The sequence below is a fragment of the Pelodiscus sinensis genome, chromosome 15 (assembly GCF_049634645.1).
Source record: "Pelodiscus sinensis isolate JC-2024 chromosome 15, ASM4963464v1, whole genome shotgun sequence".
Classification (NCBI taxonomy): Eukaryota; Metazoa; Chordata; order Testudines; family Trionychidae; genus Pelodiscus; species Pelodiscus sinensis.
In genome coordinates this window covers 15014877-15034686 of record NC_134725.1, presented here as the reverse complement: position 1 = coordinate 15034686, position 19810 = coordinate 15014877, and positions in this window count along the sequence as shown.

Sequence of the window (19810 nt, the reverse complement as noted above, 5' to 3'; positions counted from 1 at the left end):
GAGACCAGGGACCGCGCACGTGGGCCATGCCTCCCACGGATCACACAGACACCTGTGCACGTGCAAGCACATGCCATGCCACGCTCCAGCTGCGTGACACCCAGGGGCCGTGGCCCAATAGGCACATGCATGTCTGAAGAGACCTGACATGCTCCTGACCCTGGGGCGGGACCCAGCAGGATGCTTTCCCTCCACACGTCTCCTCTACATGGAGGCAGGGGACATCTCCCCCCCCCCCCCGCCCTCCCACCGCCCCGGCCACACTATACATGGCACAGGGACATGGGTGCGGTCTTGGGGCAGCTCCCAGTCCCGGGGAGAGCAAGACATCCTGACCATGGCCTCTGTACAAGCACAGCGGCTCTGACGGTGCAGGGCATGGTCGCCCTCACGTTGCGGGGTGGGGGGAGGGGGCTGGGCATCATCTACTGTGTCCCCAGGGAGAAGTGACCACTCTCTTTCTCTACAGCTGTACCAGCTGCTCCTGCAGGGCGCACCACCCCACCCGGGACATGCTCCCGCACCCATGGCCTGCTCCGGTCCGCCACCACAGAGCAGGAGTACTGGGACCAGCACCTGGGGTCCTTGCGAGCCCTGCACCACACCGTCAAGGCCTGGATGTGGGAAGACCTGCAGCTCCGCCAGGAGCAGCTGGCTGAGGACCGAGCCAGAAATGCAAATCTGCAGGCCCTGCTGCAGAGCATGGTGCCCTGTGCTGATCCTGCGCCTGCTGCCCCCCCAACAACTGTCCCTCCTCCCACTCCTGCCCCCCTCCCACCTCTTCCTCCTCAAGCCCCACACCCTCCTCCTCCTCAATGTCCACACCCCCCACCTCAACCTCTGCACCCTCCACCCCATTCCCCCGGGGACGCCGAGGCCCCCTCCCTTGCTGTGCTGGGAGGCGGTTGGCCCGGCGACACCCCCACCCCGATCCCTGAGTTTCCCCTCCCCCTCTTTCCCCTTGCTTTCCCCTTCCAGCTCCCTCCTCCCAGTTTTCCCCCTCCCCTCTCCCACACTCTCTCCTGCCTTTTCCTGCCTCCTTTCCCCCGTCTCCCCACAGTTTTATTTCCCCTCCCCAGTTTTGTTAAATAAAGAGAGTTTGTATTTTATTTTTTTACATCAGGAAGGGGGGCTAGGGAGGGGTAAGTGGAAGAAGGTGAGGGAGGAATGGGGCATGAGCCCCCGATGGGGAGGACTAGGGTAACTCTGCGGGCTCCTTGGGGTGGAAGCTCTCCTGCAGGGCCTCCTGGATCCTGACAGTCCCCCGATTGAATTCAAATTAGCTTTTAGGTCTAGATACACTAGTTCAAATTAGCTTAGTTCGAATGAACTAATTCGAATTAAGTTAGTTCGAATTAGTGCTGTAGTGTAGACATTCCCATTAATGACACACTCTTGCAATTCTGATGCCATGCAACAGAGGGCAACAGACTGCACCGAAAACGTTGCGTATGAAAAAAAAAGCTTATTGAAGTTTTTCTACAATATTTTACCAACATTTTTAAAGCACAAATCGGTTAATTTAAGTTAAATCTTTGCCCTCAAACACTTCACGTGCAATGATCTTGGGCATTCCACACAATAATTTAGCATTGAAAGGCGATCTTTTCCTGTGCTTTGCGGTGACAATTTGGATTTGGGCATCCAAATCCAAACTGGCAGGAAAATGTCTATTTGAAACTAAACCTCACACAAGCCATTTGTGCTTCTAACTGACCGTTCTGTCTCCTTTCATTTGCAAAAAACTCAAAACAAAGGAAAATGTCAAATAGAAGCCCAGGTGGGATGATACGTCTGGTGCCTCCTGCCACAGCAACCCCCCACCCAGTGAGTGCAGAGGAGGCAATAACTCACTGGCTGCCGGGTTACGACAGGGGCAGGGAATTCCAGAAGAAACTCGCCCAGCAGAAGGGTTTGGCATTCCCCCTCGGAAAGAGCCACTTTCCTGCCCTGAAAAGACATTTCCAGGCTCAGTCATGCTGGGCGAAGCCCAGGAAAGGGGCATGGAGACAAAGCATCTCATTGGACGAGCCCGCCCCCCCCGTTGTGTCATCATATTTCCTTTGGCATCCGTTGCCATGTGTGACGGACCGGACCGGGCCGTGTCTGGGCACAGCTGAGGGCATCCGCTCAGGGCGAATTGCTCAAATTCGGGGCTCCTTACAGCCCCCAGACTGGTGACCTTTCCAAACAGGCCACAAACCAGTCCCACGGAGCGCTTCAGCAGCCTGCCTGAAGCCTCCCGAGCAAAACCCCTCCGACACCCCAGCAATATCCGTGCCCCAGATGGCCCCGGGCCTCATACACCGGTGAGGTCACTCGTCAGGTCGGGCCGGTGAACTACGAGATCTATCAACCGGATCGGAAGAAGAAAACCCAAATATTTCATGTAAATTTCCTGAAGCACTGGCGAGAACGGGAGGCCCTCATGATTACCCCCTAGCCAGCGGAGCCCACTCTAGGGCCGGAAATACCTGATCTGGGGGAGGAAAGAGAGCCACAGCTGGGAAACACCCTCTCTGCAACCCAGGTGAAACAAGCACATTGTCTCATAGGGTATGTCTACACTACCCCGCTAGTTCGAACTAGGAGGGTAATGTAGGCATACCGCACTTGCAAATGAAGCCCGGGATTTGAATTTCCCGGGCTTCATTTGCATAAGCGGGGCGCCGCCATTTTTAAAACCCCGCTGGTTCGAACCCCATTCAGCGCGGCTACACAGGGCACGAACTAGGTAGTTCGAACTAGCCTTCCTAGTTCAAACTATCGTTACTCCTCGTGGAATGTAGCCGCGCGGCACGGGGTTCGCACTAGCCGGCTTTTAAAAATGGCGGCGCCGGCTTTATGCTAATGAAGCCCGGGAAATTCAAATCCCAGGCTTCATTAGCAAGTTCGGTATGCATACATTACCCCCCTAGTTCAAACTAGCGGGGTAGTGTAGAAATACATACCCAGGGGGACTAGAGCCTCCAGGCCTGGCCCCCGTTGAGAGAGAAGCTCAGAGATTGGAGCTGGGGCAGCCAGGAGCCCCCCACTGCTTTGTGGGGTGCAGAACAATGACTGCTCCCGAGGGGGGAAAGGAAGGTGCCTGCACTGCAGGGCCTCCCTGGAGAGACAGTATCGGTCCCTGGCAGACAAAGGTGGAACCAGTTCCAGGGCCTGGCCAGGAAAGAGCCCAAGTCCTGGGAGAAATCAGGCTCCATGCTCAGCTGTGAGTCCGAGTCCCATAGACAAAAGCGCCTCAGGGCAGTGGTGGATTCTCCACATGTCAATGGGTCTAGTGCAGGCCAGAGGCCTTGCTGGGATGCGCTAGGGCAAAGCCCAGGGCTGGGGCCGGACGGGAGCCCGTGAGAGGCAGCGGGGCGAGTGGGAGGCTCTAACTCTTGCTCCTGGCCAGGAAGTCCAGTGCTGGGTGACACCAAGGCCACGTCTGCACTGCAGGCATTTTGCTCAAGAACAACTGTTCTTGTGCAAAAACTTGTGGCGCGTCTACACTGCACGTGAATTCTTGTGCAAGTAAATTTGCAGTAAAGCATCAGAAAAGAGGGCTTCTTGCACAGGAGTTATTCCTCTCCCCACGAGGAATAAGCCCCTTTTGTGCAAGAGCTGTTGTGCAAGAAGGCAGCGTGGATGGGCACCAGGGGCTTCTTGAGCAAGACACTTTTATGGCTAAAATGGTCATCAGAGCTTTCTTGCACGAGAAAGCGTTCACAATGCCATTGACACTCTTGTGCAAAAGCACATGGCAGGGTGGAGGTGCTCTTGCACGAGACCTTTTGCGCAAGAACTCCGGTGTGAAACAGTTCTTGTGCAAGAAGCCTGCAGTGTAGGGCAGGGAGCAGCCTATGGGGCTACTGGAGCTGCTGGCTGCAGGATGCCCAGTCAGGGAGTGGGGGGGACCCCTAGGAATGGCTCCAACTTCCCAGAGGGGTGGCCAGAGGCAGGACATTTGCCTGGCAGGGTGAGGTGGGGGGGGCAGTGACCTCACAGGGGCTTTGGGCAGCCCTCAGCAAATAAGGCAAAGGGCAGGTAGGGAGGTGGTGACCTCACAGAGGAACCCACATCTCAGGCTGAGAAAAGGGGGGGGCGGGCCCAGGGGACTTTGGAGACCCCCGGTTGCTTTAGCTCTGGTGCGTCTCCTGCTCACAGTTGCTTTGTCCTCTGTGAGTTCCACATCCGGACAGCGTTTTGCAGAAGGTAAGAGCCCCCAGGGGTTTGGATCCCGCCCGGGGCCGGCTGGGTTCCAGGCAGGCCCAGCCCTCGGTCAAGGGCCAGAAGTGCCTGTGCAAGACCGAGCCGATAAGCAAGGGGCCATTTGGGGGCTGGGGGCAGTCGCTCTGGGGCGCTGGAACCCCTGGATTTCGCTCTGCAGGCTGCGCCCCAAGCTCCCCTTTGCTCCCCTCATTTGCAGCATGGCCAAACACATCAGGCTGTGGTTCCGGAAAGCCCTGAAGATGGCCCCAGGGCCGGTGGGAAGCAGCTCCTCCGTCCCCGCGGGTGGGGAAGCTGATTCCCACCAGCTCGGGGCGACTCGCCCACCGGCCAGGCCCCTCCGGACCTGGCTCCAGAGGCGGCTGGGAAGGCGGGACCCAGCCCAGCGGGGCATCCGGGTAGGGTGGCTCTGGGGCCTCCTCTGTGGAGAGAAACACCTGCCCCAGGAGCCCAGCCCCCATTACCACCAGGGGGCATCGCCCTGCCCGGCCCCCGGGGACCTGCCAGTCTCCGGGAGCCCCCAGCCTCTCCGCACCAGCCCCTGCAGCTGTGGGTCCAGCTCAGTGAGCAGCAGCGCCTGGGCCTCCAGCTGCAGCCGGGCCACCTCCTGCAGCCGCTCAGACCCAGGTGAGGGGCCGTGAACATGCTGGGCCCAGGGGCTCACCCAGTACATGGGGGGGGGGGGCAGCCCCAGTGTCTGCCCCGCAGCCAGGGCAATGGATGGGGGCGGGAGCTGCTGCTTGGCTCTCTTGTTCCTGGTGGGGGCTCTGCTGAGGGCGTTGGCAGATGTGAGGGTGGAAGGGGGATGGGTCCCTGCGAGGGGCGTGTGGGGCCCACCCTGCCCTGGGTCCCTGACATGGGGGCGCGTGACCCCTGCTGGCCGCTGGAGTCACCCTGGTCCCTTCCCTCCCGCACAGAGCCCCCCTGCGCCTCGGCGGAGCTCTGCCAGGAGCGGATGGACTCCCGGGTGGAGGAAGGGGCCATCTATGATATTGAAGAGCAGCTCCACACCCGGGACACGGTAGGAACCTTCTCCGCACGGGGGGGACCCGAGATTGTCCGGCCCCTTCCCAGCACGTCCCCCCCTCCGGGAGGGGCTTGTCCCTGGGGATCCCCCTGGGGCCCCTTCTCCTGCATGACCTGGGCCCCCCAAGCTGAGGTCTCTTGTCATGCACCAGCTGGGCCCCCACAAGCCTGAGGCAGCAGTTGGGGGGGGAGTGTGGGTGCTTGGACAACCGGCAGCTCCCACCTCCACTCCTGGGAGGCCTGAGCCCTGCAGCTGTCCGTGGTGGGCAGGCAGGCCCCAGGCTCACAGACTCTCTCTGGGGTGCAGAGCCCAGCCGCCCTGCAGCGGTTCCTCCTGGCCGTCCCCCCCGCCTGCCTCGCCGCCCTCCAAAGGGGCGAGGACACCCTGGCGCCGCGCTGCTGCAAGGACACCATGATGGCCAGGATCGTGGTGAGCGAGTGGCGGCGGCCGGGAGGAGGGGAGGGGATACGTGGGGTGGACAGGGGTCTGCCTGGGCCATGGCGGCGGGTGGGGGTGCTGGAAATGGGATGGGTGGGGCCAGGAGTGCTGGAGGGGGAGGGGGAGGTGGACATGGGGAGGGTGGGTGGGGATGCTGGAGGAGGGAGGGACACAGAAATGGGGCAGGTCTGGGGTGCTGGACAGGGAGGGGGATTCGGAACAGGGAGGGGTCTCCCCGGGCCATGGGGGGGGAGCTGGAAGGTTAGCAGAGCGGGCTGCTGAGGATGCGCCTGGGGAGCAGGGATGAGGAGGTTCAGAGGCTGGTCACCAGGGCAGTGAGGGGCAGGAGACGGCCTGGGGACAAGGATTGAGCTGGTCCCGGTTTGGGAGGGGGGTGCTGGGAGGGGCCCTGTGCCAGGCAGGGGGGCTACAGGCCAGCGGGAGGCAGTGGGGTTGGATCCTGCTGGGTGGGGGCGCTGGCCGTGTGAGCGTCTCTTGGGGGCCCCAGCCTCACAAGCCCCTTTGTCTCCTTGGGTCTCACAGGAGATCATGGAGGACTCCCCCCCCCCACTGGTCTTGGCCGACTGCCTCAACGCCGCCTGCAGCCTCAGGTACTGACCCCCCCCCCCCGCCGACTCCCCCCCAGAGCAGATCCCCTGACCAGGGAGTGGGAAAGTCTCTGTCTCCTGGGCTATGTCTAGACTGCAAGCCTCTTTCGAAAGAGAGCACCCAGTGAGTCTGGATGCTCTCTTTCGAAGAAGCCCTAGTTACATTCAAGAACGCCTTCGTTCGAAAGAAGCACTTTCCAAAGATGGCGTTCTTCCTCGTGAAATGAGGTTTACCGCCGTGGAAAGAAAAGCCGCGTTCTTTCGATTTAATTTCGAAAGAACGCGACTGCAGTCTAGACGCAGGTGAAGTTTTTTCGGAAAAAGGCTACTTTTCCCGAAAAAACCCCTGAGTCTGGACACAGCCCTGCTGCTGAATTAACAGTCTCTGCCCCTCTCTCCTGCCAGCACCTTGCAGCCTCCCCTACAGGTCCAGCTCCTGAACCCCCTGCTGAGGGCGGCCGTGGGACAGACTGTGTCTGGGGACTGGCAGCAGGAGCCCATCCACACGCAGGTACGTCCCTCCGGGCCCTGCTCCCGGGCTGGGCTGGAGCTCCAGAGAGGAGTGGGGGTGGGGGCAGAGGGAGAGAAGAAGCTGCAGGTTTGGATCCTTCCCTCCAGGTTTCCCGTTGCTCTCCCTGGGGGCCCGTCCCTTCCATGCCCAGCCTGGGCTCCTCCCTGCTCTGCGAGGCGGCTCAGACCCTGCTCAAGGCTGCACCCCGGAGCCAGCGGGTGGCCTGGATTCCCCAACCCCCCTCTGACCCAGGGCTCCCCCTTGTCTTGCAGCAGTTCATCCGGGCCCTTCCCGTCGACCTCCAGGCCCTACTGGCAAGCCTCCTCGCCGAGTCCCCAGACACCGCCCGGCTGCAGCTGATCATGGAGGTGAGCCCCGTGGGGGGGACGGGGCCATTGTCCCTGCTTCCTCGGGGGGCCGAGAGAGGAGCTGTGTCAGTGGCTGGGGGGGGGCCCAGTCTGAGAGGAGCCCCAGGCTCTGCCCAGAACCGGCGCCTCCCTACGGGTCCTGACCTGCCTCTTTCCCCCCCAGCACCTGAGCCCGTGGCTGGAGTCCCGCCTGCCCCAGGAGCGAGCCAGGGCCCTTGGCAGCACCACGGCCCTGCTGGGAGTCGCCACCACCCTCCCGGGGTTTGAGGTAAGTGACCTCGGAGCCGGGGGCTCTGGGGCTGCAGGGCGCGGGGCTGGGAGCATCCCCGGGAGGCAGAGCTGGGAATGGGCCGGGAATGGGCCGCGTTCTCCTTTCCCCGGGGAGGGGCGACCCTGGGCCTTTCCGGGGGGCACCTGGGCCCCAGACTGGGGAGTGGCCGTCAGTGGATCCCCTTGTTCCACCCCCGGAGTGACCCTTCAGTCGGGGCCATTGCTCAGGGTTGTCTCCTCGCAAGGCCGGCCCCGCCCCGCCCCGCCCCGGGAGGTGTCTCTGTCCGTCCCCGAGCTCAGAACCGCCTCGGCGGCCGTTAGCATGGGACGTGCAGCCCCAGGATGCTGAGGGACCCCCCCTCTTCTCTCCCCGCAGAACTCCGCCGACTGGCCGAGGATGGGTCACCACGTGGCCCAGCTGGGCCTTTTTATTTCGGACCCATCCGAAGACGTCAGCCGGCTGGCCCGGAAGGGGGTGCACAGCCTGTACCGACTCCTCCTGCACCACAGGGGTAAGGAACCCAGCCGGGACCTGGGCCCCAGGGACACCCTGAGGGTGCCGGCGGCGGGGGGAGGGGACCCAGCCCTTTCCCCCCAGACTGGCCCAAGGGGGGATGCGTCCCTCTGTGTTCCCCTTCTGCCCCCTGTGCCCCTCCATTTGCCCAGGGATGCCTGCAGGGACCCGTGGGAGGGGAAGGGCTCAGACCTGCCAGCAGAATCACCCTGGTTTGTCTCTTGCAGGCCTCAACATCCACCAGGCAGAGGACCTGTGGTGCAGGCACTACTATAAGGAGAGATGGGTCCTGGCGCATAGCAACACCGTCAGGGTGGGAGAGGTAAGGACGCGCTGCCAGGGCAGGGCAGGGCTCGGGGGGGGGGCTGGCTGGGGCCCTCGTGCGGGTAGGACGCGGGGTGGAAGCGGGAAGTCGCTGATCGAATGGTCGATGCATTTTCCCTCGACTATTCGAGCCGTGGACAGGGCGGCGCTGCCCCTTTGTGACGCTGTCCCGGCGTTTCAAAGGGGCGGCGCTTCCTAGGGGCAGCGCTGCACCTTGCCCCGGATCTCCCATAGAAGGGGAAGCAGGGCGGGGGGGGGCAACACTTTTTGATGGAGGTCGCTCCAAGATGTTGGCCAGTGGCCTAGGGCTGCTCTGTTGTGCGGAGGGGGGTGAGGTCTGGGAAGGTCTTGGGGGCAGGAGAAAGGTGTGACCTGGGGCAGGGGTTGGGGTGCAGGGTGAGGAGAGCGTCTGGGTGCAGGGTCTGGAAGGGAGTTTGCAGAAGGAGGAAGCTGTTTTAGCCCCAGGAGTTGGGGCTGGGCTCTGGGCCGTCAGCTGAAACCTCCCGTGCTCTTGATTTCAGGTCTTTGGGCAGCTCTTCACGCCAGAGCAGGAGAACTGCTTTTTAGACAAGGCTCTGCTCGCTGCCCGCTCCCCCCTGAGGCGCCCCAGCCAGGCCGGGCTGGTCCTGGCCCACGCCCTGCATGGGCAGGCCCATCAGCTCCTGGGATACATGGTGAGCAGCTGGAGCAGATGCAGGAGAGTGGGGCAGGGCCAGGGTCTCCTTCCCATCCCCTCAGGGAGCCCCCCGCCCCTTTCCTCATGCTGCCCCCACCCCACGTCCCTGCTGGGTGGGTCAGAAGCTCACCCCGCGGGCCTGACGGGGGGTGAGCAGAGAGCAGAACAAGTCTCAGCGCAGGGGGGAGGAGGGTGGAAATGCTGGGGGGGCCCAGTACCCCTGAGTCCCCAGGGATGAATGTGACGGATTCTGCTTCCCTTGCAGCAGGAAGACAGCCAGTGAGAGCACAAGGAGCTGAGGAGCCAGCAGCTGCGTCCCCCTCCCCCCAACCCTCCCAATTGTATAGAATGTATTTAAATTCGGATTAAAGAACGTTTCAAAAAACATTTGGATCAGGCTTTGTCAATAATTTTTAATGGGGGGGGGGGCATTTTGGCAAGTGGTCAAGGGCCACATTGCTACCGAGGAGTTTGGGGTCTGGGACGGGGCGGTTGGGTGCAGAAGAGAGCTGAGGGTAGGAGCCTGGGTGCGCACCGTCCATTGCATCATCACGCGGCGCCATTGTGCTAGTGCTGGAGCTTGGGTGACTGGTTTAATTTGAATGTTTACACAGATTAGGTGTTTTAACTTTAGGAAACTTCATTTTAAATAAGGTAAAATGTTAATTTCTGTCTACCACAAAGGGTTTCAAAGTTTTCTCTATTAAAGGCAGGGATGAGGAACCTTTTTTGTCTCCAGGGCCACTGACCCCCAGAAAAACCAGTTGGGGACCACACACGAGAAAAGCAAAATACAAAAACCCTTCTTCCAAAACCCACAAGCCTCACTGAGGTGGCCCCCAACTGGGGCACCTCACTGCTCTGGCGCTTCAGCCCCACTGGGGTGAGGGGAAGGGACAGGGAGGACTGAGGTTCGGGGATCCCTCATTTTTGGCCCCCCCTCAGATTGAGAGGGACCCGCAAATGCCACTCTCCCTGGAGCCCAGGAGAGTTAATCTGTGCTGGGGCTGGAGTGCCAGGGGAGTGAGATGTCTCAGTCGGGGCCACATTCGTGAGGCTTGGGGGGGTGGAGGCGCCAGGGACGCATTCAGATAGAGCAGGGGAGCCGGCAGGGACCCTGAGAGGAGAAGTGGGAGTGAGAGCCCAGCCGGGGAGACACAAGGAAACCAGAGTCAGTCTAGTATCTCTCAGGCAGCTGGGGTAGACACCCCCCACCCCAAACCCCAGCCTCCTGTTGGATCCTCCTCCCACAGTTAACTGCCTCTGAGTCTGCACCCAAACTCCCATCGCTGCCCTGAACCTGTCCCAGAGCCTGCAACCCGCAGCCTCTCCCGCGCCCCACTCCCCAGCCATCCTGCACCGTAACCCCAGCCTCAGGCCAGCGAACCTGAGTGAGGGTGGGGGAGCCCAAGCAGCAGAGGGAGGGGGGAGTGGAATGAGTGGGGGCGTGGCCTCAGAACAGGGGCAGGGGTAGGTGCGGGGAAGGGGGCGGGGGCAATGGTAGTGGCCTCTAATGCCCACACCCCTCCCTTCGGCATCGCTTATGTCCCATGTCCGCCCCCTCCTGAGCCCACAGCCGGTGCCAAGGCCTCGTGCCCAGGGCGGGGTCGCCCCTGTGAGCTGCCAGCCATACTGGGGAGAGGCGAGAGGGTCTGGGCTGCTGTGTCCGTTGCTGGCTCCTGTCAGGCCTTTGCACCAAGTCCTGGTGCAGCCTGAGCAAACCTGGGTCCTTCCCTGCTCCTCCAACACCACCTGGGCAAAGGGAGGAGAGTCCCCAACAGCCTCTGTCACTTCGGCCTCCTGTCGGGGGAACATGCCCCCTGCAGCATGATCCCCTGTAGATCTAGCCCTCTGGGCACTCACACAAGGTCTCTACACGGCAGCTGCTCTGTGCCTAGTGCTGGCACTGCAGAGCCATTTGCCACTTTGCACCCGACTGTCACCAGGTCCTTTCCATTTGCAGGGCCGGCCACATCTCCTGCCCCCTAGGCCATTGGCTGCACCCTCGTCTCGCTCCTCCTGGTGTCTGTATCCGTCATCACCTTGGTGCTGGAGAGATGGGGCCTGCCCCAGCCTGCTGGGCTGCAAGGGACTCCTGTTGGGAGCAGCTGCATGGGAACCAGAGGCCCAAGAATGGGAGAACCCTATTGACCTGCTGTGAGCAGGAGACGGGGGTGGGGAGGGGGCTGGGGAGGTACCTGTACTCAGCTCTGAATGGGGGCTGGGGAGACACAGACACTGCTGATGATTGCTGCACAGTGGGCCCCTGGGTTACAGTCTATGCCCAGGCAGCTCCTCCAGTCACTGCCTGTCACATTACTGGATCTTGAGGGGAGCAGCCAGATCACTGCTGCACCCATAGGTGGGGGTGTTGGCCCCAGAAAATGGTAGAAAAGGGGGCCATGTGGGGTGCTGAATAGAAGCTTATTATCTGATAGTCCTAGGTAAGCTATTTATGTGGTTGTATAACGTATGTGTGTGTAGTTAGGAATCTGTAGTCTGTGTGGATCCTGAATATTTCTCTGCATGTGGTTGAGCATTGGGCAGAGCCCGGCCTGTGGACATGCTAATTAGCGAGTCCCTGTGGGACAATGGCACTGAATGGGCCAAGGACACACCTAAAGCATGAGGGCGGACACCTAAGAGCGGCCAGCAGAGAGAGGCTGAGGACCAGGTGATCTCCTGCAGCCAAGAAGAGGCCAGGAAGGAGGAATAAATAGGCCATGTGGTCGATGCCATCTTGGTTCTCAGCTCAGCACTTCATCCCAGAGGCAGCATTGCAGGGATCGAAGAGCCTGGAAGACCTGTGAACCCATCCTGACCCTAGGATGTGCAAGAAGAACTCTTAAACCAGCAGCTGTAACATCTCTGCTAGAGGCTGCATCGAGAACTGGGAGATTCGGTGCATGTAACATACTATTCCTTTAACAACCTTACTCTCATGCTTTTCTTTATTGTAATAATAAACCTTTAGGTGTTAGATGCTAAAGGATTGGCTCAGCGTGATTTGTGGGTAAGATCCAGAGGGTAAATTGACCAGGGATCTGTGGCTGGTTTCTTGGGACCAGACAGAACTTGTTCGGGGTAGGTGGGATTGGGTGCTAGGACCCCCACCGGTGTATGAGGCCCGGGGCCATCGGGGGCATGGATATTGCTGGGGTGCCGGAGGGGTTTTGCTCGTGAGGCTTCAGGCAGGCAGCTGAAGCGCTCTGTGGGACTGGTTTGTGGCCTGTGTGGAGAGGTCACCAGTCTGGGGGCTGTAAGGAGCCCCGGATTTGAGCAATTCGCCCTGAGCAGACGCCCTCAGCTGTGCCCAGACACGGCCCGGTCCGTCACACTGCCCCTCAGCCTGCAGGCCTCTCCTCGCTCTCAGCCAGGCCAAGGGCTGAGCCCTGCTGTGGCCTGCCCCAGCCAGCCAGCCAGCCCAGCTCCTCCTCCTGCACAAACAGTCCCGCCTGCTCCTTTAGCAAAGCAGAGCGGGCTGGTTGTGGAACTTCTGGGAGACTGAGGTTCAAGTCCCAGGTCTGCTGCAGAGCCCTTGGCCCTGCCACTCCCCTGAGTGGGCCTCAGCTCCCGTCTGTGAAATGGGGACACTGATTCTAACTCGTCTAAGGGGAGCATTTTCAAAGCCCTAAGGGAGTTGGGAGCACAAGTGTGTGACTGTGCTTTGTGCCCACTGCTTGGTGCTCCTAAATCCACCAGGTGCTTAGCGTGGGAGCTTTTCCGGGCAGGGGCTGCGGCTAGGGTTCCCAGGTGTCTCGTTTGAACCGGACAGTCCAGTATTTGAGCTTTCTGTCCAGGAGATAAATTGAGAAAATATCTCAATTTTCTAAATAAGATGTACTCTAGGTTGTGATGCAATGGCAAGTATGTCTGGTATTTTTATTGACCATCTGGCAACTCTGGCTGCGGCTGCCTCTCACTACTCTGGTGTGGACAAAGCACTGCAGTCATCCTGGGACAACGCCCCCAGAGACGCTCTCCCTCTGGGGCAGGGTCCTTTAATGCTTTTCACACTGACATAGGCTACGGGACAGCCCCTTGGACACGGGCATGAGTGTCCCCGCGGGGCGGTATCCCCCGGACGCTGCGCAATGCAGAGAAGAGGGGTGAGTCCTGGGGGATTGGTGGGACAAGAGAAGTTCCGTTATTTTAACCCCACCCGCTATAAAGCAGCAAAACCCTGGGTCCAGGTACTCAAAAGTGCAGGGCTCTGCTTCTGCGGGATTAGCCGCCCCTTCTCGGCTGGCAACACGCAGGCGAAGCATCAAAGGGCTCCCACCCCACTGAGATGGTGACTGCATGTCTCGGGAAGGGAAGAATCTAGCCATGGGGGGGGGGGGGATCCCCTCTGGCACTGACAGAGAGGCCCAGAGACATGCAGAAGGAAAGTTCGGGAGGGAGGGGGCAGAGATACCAGGTAGGGAGGAGGACGGAGGTGCAGCTAACTCTGGTACTCCTGACACCCAGACCCCATCTCTCCCCACCTCCTTGGACCCAGGCAGCACCTGCTCCTTTTTGTCTCCTCTCCCATTGACTGCCGCCCTCCTCACCACCAGGTCTCCCAAAGGTTCCTCTCCCCAAATGTTTCCCACTCCCCTCCCACTGTTCCTCGCTCCCAAATCCCTGGGGTCCTGTCAAACAAACGTCTCTTCCTCCCTCCTGTGGCTGGCACCTCCATGTCCTGTAGCCTGGCCCCCCTCCCTTTACTCCATCCTTCACCAACCCTGCCAGCTCCTTGAGTTCCATTTCTTCCAGCCTCCACCCCAACTCCCTACATCTGCATCTCCACCCCAGCCCTGCCTCCCAGCCCCGCCTCTTAGCCCCCGGCCCCAAACCTTCCCTTCCCTGGTTCTTCCCTCCCCAAACTGCCTGTTCTGGTTATTTCTAGGCCAGGGGTGAAGCAGGAGCCATTCTGCTGGGCACTCTGCAAACACCGAACAAGGACAGTCCCAGCCCCACACATCTGGCCCTTGAAGAACAAACCCAGAGGCAGAGGGACCTGGAAAGACGGGATCGTGGGGGGCAATTTCCCTCAGCAGCTTGGGCCGTCCTGGCAGAATGGTGTCTCAGTCTCCTAGGAGATCACGGTAGTGGGAACCAACTGTCCATGATGTGCTAGACAAGGGCGATAGGAAGCGGCTCTGGGGTGCCCCACTAAGCCTGGCGGGCTGGGGGCGGGGCTTTGGGTGCTGTCAGCACGCTGGGCTGCACAGCCACAGTGTACTCCAGGGATCTGGTAGCCAAGTAGTGTAGTGGCTGCACTCCCAGTCCCCTGCCCTGAGCCTCCAAACACCCCCCCCCCCCCACCTACCCCTGACTCCTGCACCACAATCTCTGCACTGCGCCCCCCCTCACTCCTGGAATCCCTGCCCTGAGCTCCCCACACCCATACACTCCCCAGCCCCCTGTCCTGAGCTCCACCATACCCCTGCCCTGAGCTCCCCATCCTCCCCACACTCCCCACCCCCTGCCCTGAGCTCCCCCACATCCTCACACTCCTCATCCCCCGCCCTGAGCTCCCCATACTCCCACATTCCCCATCCCACTGCTCTGAGCTCCCCCACATCTACAGACTTCCCACCCCCCTGCCCTGAGCTCCCCCACATCCTCACACTCCATCCCCCTAACCTGAGCTCCCCACACCCACACACCCCAGCCCTGAGCTCCCTGGATTCCACACATTCAAATTTCTCACAGGTAATTTCCTGTCATTCAGTTTGGACACAGACTGGCTAACCTTGTGAGGAGGGCTTTAAACTAGGTTCGAAGGGGACAGGTGAGCAAAGCCCACAGGTAAGTGCTGAATGTGCGGGACTGGGAGATGGGTTGGAAATGGGGGGACTACGGCCTATAATGGGAAGGAGCAAGGAGGGTCAGGGCACAACAGGGAGGCAAGATCAAATCAGTATCTTAGATGCCTATATACAAATCCAAGAAGTATGGGTAATAAGCAGGAAGAACTGGAATTGCTAAGCAATAAATACAACTTTGATATCATTGGTATTACAGAAACCTGGTGGGATGGGACGCACGATTGGAATGTTGGTATGGAAGGGTACGGCTTGCTCAGGAAGGACAGACAGGGAAAAAAGGGAGGAGGGGTTGCCTTGTATATTAAAAATGTACACACTTGGACTGAAGTGGAGATGAACGTAGGAGATAGCTGTGTAGACAGTCTCTGGGTTAAGCTAAAAGGGGTAAAAAACGAGGGTGATCTCATGCTAGGAGTCTTCTACAGGCCACCTAGCCAGGTGGAAGAGGTGGATGAGGCCTTTTTTAAACAATTAACAAAACTAGCCAAAGCCCAAGATTTGGTGGTGATGGGGGACTTCAGCTATCCAGACATATGTTGGGAAACTAACACAGCGGGGCGTAGGCTATCCAATAAGTTTCTGGACTGCATTGGAGACATCTTTCTGTTTCAGAAGGTTGAAAAAGCTACCAGAGGAGAAGCTGTTCTGGATTTGGTTTTAAGAAATAGGGAGGAACTAGTTGAGAACTTGAAAGTGGAAGACAGTATAGGGGACAGTGATCATGAAATAATAGAGTTCATGATCTTAAGGAAAGGTAGAAGGGAGACCAGCACAATTGAGGTAATGGATTTCAGGAAGGCAGATTTTGATAAGTTCAGAGAACTTGTAGGTAAGGTCCCATGGGAAGCAAGACTGAAGGGAAAAACAACTCAGGAGAGTTGGAAGTATTTCAAAGGGACGTTGTTAAGGGCCCAAAAGCAAACAATTCCGCTGTGTAGGAAAGATAGAAAATATGGCAAAAGACCAGCTTGGCTTAACAAGGAGATCTTGCATGATCTCAAAATAAAAAAGGAGCCGTATAAAAAATGGAAACTAGGACAACTAACAAAGGATGAATATAGGCAAGCAACACGGGAATGCAGGGGCAAGATTAGAAAGGCAAAGGCACAAAATGAGATCAAACTAGCTACAGGCATAAAGGGAAACAAGAAGACCTTTTATAAATACATTAAAAGCAAGAGGAAGACCAAGGACAGGGTAGGCCCACTGCTTAGTGAGGAGGGAGAAGCAGTAACAGGAAACTTGGAAATGGCAGAGATGCTCAATGACTTCTTTGTTTCGGTCTTCACCGAGAAGTCTGGAGGTGTGCCTAACGTAGTGAATACAAGCAGAGAGAGGGTAAGTTTAGAAGATAGGATACACAAAGAACAAGTTAAAAATCACTTAGGAAAGTTAGATGTCAGCAAGTCACCAGCTCCTGATGAAATGCATCCCAGGATACTCAAGGAGCTGATAGAGGAGCTATCTGAGCCTTTAGCTATGATTTTTGAAAAATCATGGCAGACAGGGGAGATTCCAGAAGACTGGAAAAGGGCAAATATTGTGCCCATCTATAAAAAGGGGAATAAGAACAACCCAGGAAACTACAGACCGGTCAGTTTAACGTCTGTCCCAGGGAAGATAATGGAGCAGGTAATTAAGGAAATCATATGCAAACACTTGGAAGGTAATAAAGTGATAGGGAATAGCCAGCATGGGTTTGTGAAGAACAAGTCATGCCAAACTAATCTGATAGCTTTCTTTGATAGGATAACGAGCCTTGTGGATAAGGGAGAAGCGGTGGATGTCATATACCTAGACTTTAGTAAGGCATTTGATACGGTCTCGCATGATATTCTTATTGATAAACTAGGCAAATATAACTTCGATAGGGCCACGATAAGGTGGGTGCATAATTGGTTGGATAACCGTAGTCAGAGAGTTGTTGTTAACGGTTCTAAATCCTGCTGGAAAGGGATAACAAGTGGAGTTCCTCAAGGGTCTGTTTTGGGACCCGTACTGTTCAATATCTTCATCAATGATGTAGATATTGGGATAGAGAGTACGCTTATTAAGTTTGCAGATGATACCAAACTGGGTGGGGTTGCAACTTCTTTGGAGGAGAGGGACATAATTCAAAATGACCGTAGCAAGTTAGGGAAATGGTCAGAGGTAAACAGGATGAGGTTTAATAAAGAGAAATGCAAAGTGCTCCACTTAGGAAGGAACAATCAGTTCCATACATACAAGATGGGAAGCGACTGTCTAGGAAGGAGCATGGTGGAAAGAGATCTAGGGGTCATAGTGGACCACAAGTTGAATAAGAGTCAACAGTGTGATGCTGTTGCAAAAAAAGCAAATATGATTCTAGGTTGTATCAACAGGTGTGTTGTAAGCAAAACTCGTGAAGTCATTCTGCCGCTCTACTCTGCACTAGTTAGGCCTCAGCTGGAGTACTGTGTCCAGTTCTGGGCGCCACATTTCAAGAAAGAAGTGGAGAAATTGGAAAGGGTACAGAGAAGAGCGACAAGAATGATTAAAGGTTTAGAGAACATGACCTATGAAGCCAGGCTTCATGAACTGGGCTTGTTTACTTTGGAAAAAAGAAGATTAAGGGGGGACATGATAGCGGTTTTCAAATATCTAAAAGGGTGTCACAAGGAGGAAGGAGAAAATTTGTTCCTCTTGGTTTCTGAGGACAGGACAAGGAGTAATGGGCTTAAAGTGCAGCAGGGGAGGTTTAGATTGGACATTAGGAAAAAATTCCTAACTGTCAGGGTGGTCAAATATTGGAATAAATTGCCAAGGGAGGTGATGGAATCTCCCTCTCTGGAGTTATTTAAGAACAGGTTAGATAGACATCTGTCAGGGATGGTGTAGACTGAGCTTGGTCCTGCCTTGAGGGCGGGAGGCTGGACTCGATGACCTCTTGAGGTCCCTTCCAGTCCTATTATTCTATGATTCTGTGATTCAAGCTCTTGCCTTGACCTCCACAAAGGGAGGTGTGGTACCACAGTACCTGTAAGAATTTTAAGTTGCTTTCACTCCTGACGCTAGACACAGAAAGTGAGGGGGGATTTTTAGGAAACAATGTGGGGGAGGGGAAAGCAACTTTTCCTCCCTGCCCCCAGTCATGTTACTGGATGTTGAGGGGAGCAGCCAGATCACTGCTGCACCCATGTGGGGGTGTTGGCCCCAAAAGTGGCACAAAGGGGGGGCCACGTGAGGTGTCCAGTAGAAGCCTACTTTCTTCTGATTCCATATATGCTATTCATGTGATTGTATAATGTTGGTATGTGAAGTTATAAGCATGTATTTTGTGTGGATACCAAATGTTTCTCTGTATGTGGTTGAACTATGGGCAAAGCAGCTCAGCCTATGGATATGCTAACGAGTAAAGCTCTGGAACAATAGCCCTCTTTAGGCCAAGGACACACCTCAAGAGTGGTGACTCATACCTAGTGGCTACCAGCAGGGAACACAGGGATAAGCCATGGGCCAGGTGACCTGCTGTAGCCAAGAAGAGACCAGGAAGGAGGGATAAATAGGCCATGTGGTCGACTCCATCTTGGTACTCAGCTCAGCACTTCATCCCAGAGGCAGCAGTGCAGGGATCGAAGAGCCAGGAAGAACTGTGTGCCCATCCTGACCCTAGGATGCGCAACAAGGACTTGTAAGCCAGCAGCTGTAACATCTCTGCTAGAGGCTGCATCGAGAACCGGGAAATTTGATGCATGTAATGTACTATCCTTTAACAACCCTACTCTCATGCTTTTCTTTATTGTAATAATAGACCTTTAGATGTTAGATGCTAAAGGATTGGCTCAGCATGATTTGTGGGTAAGGTCCAGAGGGTAAATTGACCAGGGATCTGTGGCTGGTTTCTTGGAACCGGACAGTACTTGTTCGGGGTAGGTGGGATTGGGTGCTAAGACCCCCCCACCGGTGTATGAGGCCCGGGGCCATCTGGGGCATGGATATTGCTGGGGTTTCGGAGGGGTTTTGCTCGTGAGGCTTCAGGCAGGCAGCTGAAGCGCTCTGTGAGACTGGTTTGTGGCCTGTTTGGAGAGGTAACCAGTCTGGGGACTGTAAGGAGCCCCGAAGTTGAGCAATTCGCCCTGAGCGGAAGCTCTCAGCTGTGCCCAGACACAGTCCGGTCTGTCACAGCCCCAGCCAAGCCGTTTGCTGCGCCGTGAGGAGAACCGCCCTGTGCTGGGCACCTGATCAGTAAAGAGAAGTTCAGCGCCCAGACTGCCTGGGAGGGCAGCACAAGGAGTCATCGTCCCCAGGAGAGGCAGTGGTCTCATCACACCATCAGCCCCAGGGTTCTCCTGGCTTTGCAGGCGTCATGGAGACGGGGAGTGCTACGGAGGGAAGGGATGATGAGGCAGCTCAATGGATGTTTTCGGGGAGTTCGTTCAGAGCAGCGAGGCAGAAAGCACAGAGCCCTGGAGGGGCAGGGCGTCAAGAAACCCCCTGAAATCTTCAAGTCTGAGCTGTGAGGGGAGCACGTCACCCTGGACCATTCCTCACAGGTGTCTGCCCAGCCTCTTTTTAAACGCCTCCAGCGACAGCGATTCCACAGCCTCCTTTGGGAGCCTCTTCCAGAGCTTAACTGCCCTTAGGGACAGAAAGTTCCCCTAAATCTCCCTCGGTGCAGGTAAAGTCCCTCACACATTGTCCAACTTCAGTGGACATAGAGACAAGTGATCATCAGCCCCTTTAGAAGAGCCCGTAACACACGGGAAGGCCTGTTATCGGCCCTCCCTACCTTTTCTTTTCTCAAGACTGTCTATGGCGTTCTCATGGGTCAGGTATTTTACACCTTTTATCATTTTTGTGACTCTCCCCTGGACTCGCTCCACCTGGCCCACATCTTCCCTACAGTGTGGCAGCCAGAACCCAACAGAGTCCGTCAGCTGAGACTGATGGAGGAGGACAGGCACCGCCCAGGTCTGACAAGCCAGAGCCCTGTTTAGACAAACCCTTTTTTGCAGCTGTATTACCTTGTTGACTCATATGCCCATTTGTGATCTTGGATAACCCCCAGATCGTGTTCAGCAGCAC